Here is a 4,479-nt window from a genome sequence, read left to right as displayed (position 1 = left end):
TTTCACTGCCTTGCTCTGTGGCCCCCTCCCTTTCTGAGCCACCCCACACTCTCACACCCCCCACCCTGCTGCCCCAGCCTAGCTGCTATGGCATTATATCCCCCCTCCGTTCAACAGATGAGCGCAGCAGCAGCACCCAGAGGCTGGAGGCAGGAGCACATGGGGGCGGGACCTCCTCTGGCCCCTGTGCACGTTTGGTGGTGTGGAACTGAGGACAGCCCAGCATAATGAGCAATAAATTAGGGGGGGGTGAGATGGAGGGGGGCGAAAAACATCACCATTAATGACGGGGAATAAATTAGAGAAGAGAAAGGGGGGAGGGGGGGTAGAGAAATGCGGGGAGGAGAATTTGAGAGAGAGAGAGAGAGAGAGAGAGAGAGAGAGAGAGAGAGAGAGAGAGAGAGAGAGAGAGAGAGAGAGAGAGAGAGAGAGAGAGAGAGCGCCCCCAAGTGGTGGGTTAGAGATACGCCAGAGTCTGGGGAAGAGTGCAGCTTCTTCAGGGCTCTTAGACACCAGCTGCTAAATGCATGTTGCTAATAAATCGGTTCCATTCTTCAAAGGACTTTGCCCCTTGGTCCTGTTTGAGGACGGCCGCTCTTGGGCCGTCTTTATCAGCAGTGGTCCGGTCCAGGTCGGGTCGAGCTGCCTCGGCAGCGCTTCCTGGTGGTTGGCATATGAAAGCGCACCCTCCCCCCGATTCCTCCCGGCTGCCCATTTCTCCTGTCCTCTCTCATTTCCTATCCTTTTGTTTGCTTCTTCTGAATGGCAGGTAGACCTGCATATCTGCACATGTCTACGAGCGAATTCAGCAAGTGCTTTGTTCACTGCATGTGCTCCCCTGCCTGCACCTTCTTCTCCCTCCCTCCACTCATTCACTCATCCTGTACCCCCCCCCCCCCCCCCAACACCATCACTCACTTTCTCTGCTACAGCCTCTCAGTCTCACGGGCGACTGTACTGCCACTTGAGTGCACGCATGGATAGCAGCGGTGGGCCGGGCAGGGGCTCTGCACAGTACCACAGCTAAGGCAGAATGACCGTCGATGTATTGACAGATGCTGCATGTAATGTGGGGCGGAGTAGACGCTTTGAATAAGGGGAGGGCCCGCGTCGTGTGGGGGGGCTCGCTGGGGCTGTGAGGCATGCTTGCTAGGCCACACGCCCGCTTTTAATTGCTGTCCCGATTTTGGCTGTACTCTCGGACAGATTGTCCCTCCACCACCCCCACCTACCCCCCCATCCAGCACCCCCCTCCCACCTGCGCTCTGAATGGCTGAGCATTTTCACTCAAGGCCAGTCAGAGATGGACGTGAAAATTGTTAAGTTAGTTTCCTCGGGCTGTCAACCTTTCCGCCAGCCCCCCTTCAGGTCTGGGCTCTTTGACTGCCATTCACTACACATGGCACTGACACAGGAAGCTAGACATAAGCAAGTACAATAACATCGCCTTGCTTGTAGGCGGCCTCCCTGCCAGGCCCTCAGCCAATCGGTCGCCTGTGTGAGGCGAGGAGGTCCTGCCCCCTTGGTGACCAGCCGTTGTGATGTAATCCTCTGCCTCAGCACTTCACCAAGTTTAAAATCACAGAACTCTGTAACACTGACCTTCCCCTTTTTCCAGAGAATAATTTATAAATGCCTGGGTTTATTTCTTTTGAGTGTGTCCAAAGAGAGGCTATTGTCTGCAGAGCCCTGCCCAGGAGGCGGTCTTACGTGGTGATAACCAACCAATCGGTGGGGCTTGGTGTTGTGGTGCTGTATTCTTATGCAATTTGAATGCTTTTTCATTCAGGCCTAGTTTTAGGTAATGCGGGAACATTAATTTCATGATTAGCCCATCGGTTCGGATGCTTAATGCCCTCTGAGTGTGTGTGCTCAGGACGTCAGTGATGTCAGAAACATCCGCTTAGAATGTGAATTATTGTAATTAGGATGGGGGTGGGGCTGTGCAATAAAGACACTGTTTGAGGGATAATTACTAAGATTCTGAGCGACAGCTTGAGAGCCACATCGATCTGTGAAGGCATTATGATTTCCACAGCTAGTTTTCCCACTTATTCCTTTGATCTTTTCCTGTTTGTTCCAGTTTAATCTTTTCATTTCCAGCCATCTGTGAGATGCCTCTGTCCCCAAGCATGTCCCTCACTGCCTCCCTCTGGGTCCACTGCTGTAGACCACAAGCTCAACTTAGCAGAATCCACTGCTGTAGACCACAAGCTCAACTCAGCAGAATCCACTGCTGGCTTTTAGTGTGGGGGGCAGCCCTCTGCAGACATAAACGAACGTTTAGTTAAAGTAGTTAAGTTAAGTTAAGCTCGTCAGCCTGGTCTGTGGTCTCTGACAATTAATTTAAAGTCTGCAGTCCGCCGACCTCTGGCTCTTGTGGGGTGTGGTTGCGGCCTCCCACCCTTGCTATTTAGTACATTCCATGTTGAAAACACACACACACACACACACAACAAACGCACAGAAGCCTGCTTCTCGCCTGCACGATTGAGCATGCATGTACATATACTTGAACACACCCCTCTAAGCACACACAAAGATTTTATATGCTTGTATAGCTGTGTTACTTTCTTCACTGTTTATTTTTGTTTGTCTTCCTGAATTTATCCATTTCTGCTCTTCTTTCAGATGCTGTCGATCTTTTGCCTTTCTTCTCTCCTTCCCTCTCCTTTACAGATGCAGCAATTGGAGATTGTACTTTCTACTCTACTCATATCACTCTTGACTTACGTTTCTCACTTACTCCTCTTTTTTGTTCTTTTCTTTTTCTTTTTCTTCCCCCTCTCAATCTATCCCTCCTCTTCGGACAGCTCAGCCACTGCAGTATTTTACATGTGCTAAAAATGAAATAAATAAATAAAATAAAAAGAAATCGATCAACGGGGGGCGGCATGATGGTGCAGTGGTTAGCACTGTTGCCTCACACCTCTGGGACCTGGGTTCGAGTCTCTGCCTGGGTTACATGTGTGTGGAGTTTGCATGTTCTCCCCATGTCGTCGTGGGGTTTCCTCCGGGTACTCCGGTGATTGTGCCCTGCGATGGGCTGGCCCCCCATCCTGAGTTGTTCCCTGCCTCGTGCCCATTGCTTCCGAGATAGGCTCCGGACCCCCCCATGACCCAGTAGGATAAGCGGTTTGGAAAATGGATGGATGGATGGAAATCGATCAACATGAGGGGCCTATGCAGAGTTTATAGAGGCCCTCATAGTAAAGCAAACCTGTTTGGCACAGCAGGGCATTCAGACCATGATTCTGCTAAAGCTGCCGGACAGGACAAGAGTAAAAAAAAGAGCAGGCAGACCGGACAGATCATGCGATGATTCCTCCTTTTAAGCACATTAGTGATTTAAACTACTTTCTTCAAAAGAGCATATTAAGAAATATCTGGAAACAATGTTCATGTCCTGCTGCTCTCATATTCTTCTCAATCATAAATAATAATCATTTAGTAGACAGTAGTGTAGTGATGTTGGACACTAACCACCAAGTCCGCGTTTCTCTTTTCGGTGTTAAAACATCAGAAGAATAATTAGGAAAGGAGTATAAAAAATGTCAGAATGAAAATCATTTGGGTGAGACTGTCAGGGAATCAATAAACGGGCTGAGAACATAATGAATGAAAGTCACATTTATGTGGCGCTTTTCAAGAGACCCAAAGCACTTTTACAGAACCAATGGGGATCCGTTTCAACCACCACTGCGTAGCCCCCCCCGGATGATGTGACGGCAGCCATTCTGCATCAGTATGCTCACCATACAGTAGCTAAGATGGTGAAGGGGCAGGAGAGAATCCACCGATTACATTTAGGAGGCCAGATTTGAAAAGGCTACAGTGGGCAATTGCCACCAAAGGACCAGGGTACTTACACTACTCTTTTGAAAGATGCCCAGGGATCTTTTACGACCTCAGAGAGTCAGTAACTTGGTTTTACGTCTCATCCAAAGGACGGTACCATTCTTACGGCTCATTACCCCTGTCACTGCACTGGGATCCACACAGACCACTGGAAGGGCCACACCAACACCTCTTCCAGCAGCAACCCGGCTTTCCTATAGCTGGTCTAGCATCCAACTACTAGCCAGGTCTAAACCTGCTTAGTCTCAGGTGTACTACCTAGTCTGCAGGTGGTCCGACTGCTGCCTCACATACAAACTTCAACAGATCTAGGCATGTACCAGCATGTCTTTGTGTCCACATAAACCTCTGCACCTTTGAAGGGCTCTCATTTCCAGTCCTCTGCTAGACCGTGCAGACAAGCTTTATGGATCCCATTAACAGGGATGGATATAACTGGTACGCAAGAATGCATTCACCTTTAAAAACGATAAGTGTAACTTATCGATTGTTTGTCGTACTTATGTGCATTTGCTCTGCTATGACAAGAAAGACCTGGCATTTTAACCTGTATACTGCAAATGAAGTAGAGTTATCATATACAGATTAAAATGCAGTATATTTTGTCTTTATATCAGTGCA

This window comes from Brienomyrus brachyistius, chromosome 22 (genome assembly GCF_023856365.1).
Source record: "Brienomyrus brachyistius isolate T26 chromosome 22, BBRACH_0.4, whole genome shotgun sequence".
NCBI lineage: Eukaryota > Metazoa > Chordata > Actinopteri > Osteoglossiformes > Mormyridae > Brienomyrus > Brienomyrus brachyistius.
The sequence above is the reverse complement of the archived record's forward strand: the minus strand, read 5'-3'. Positions refer to the sequence as shown.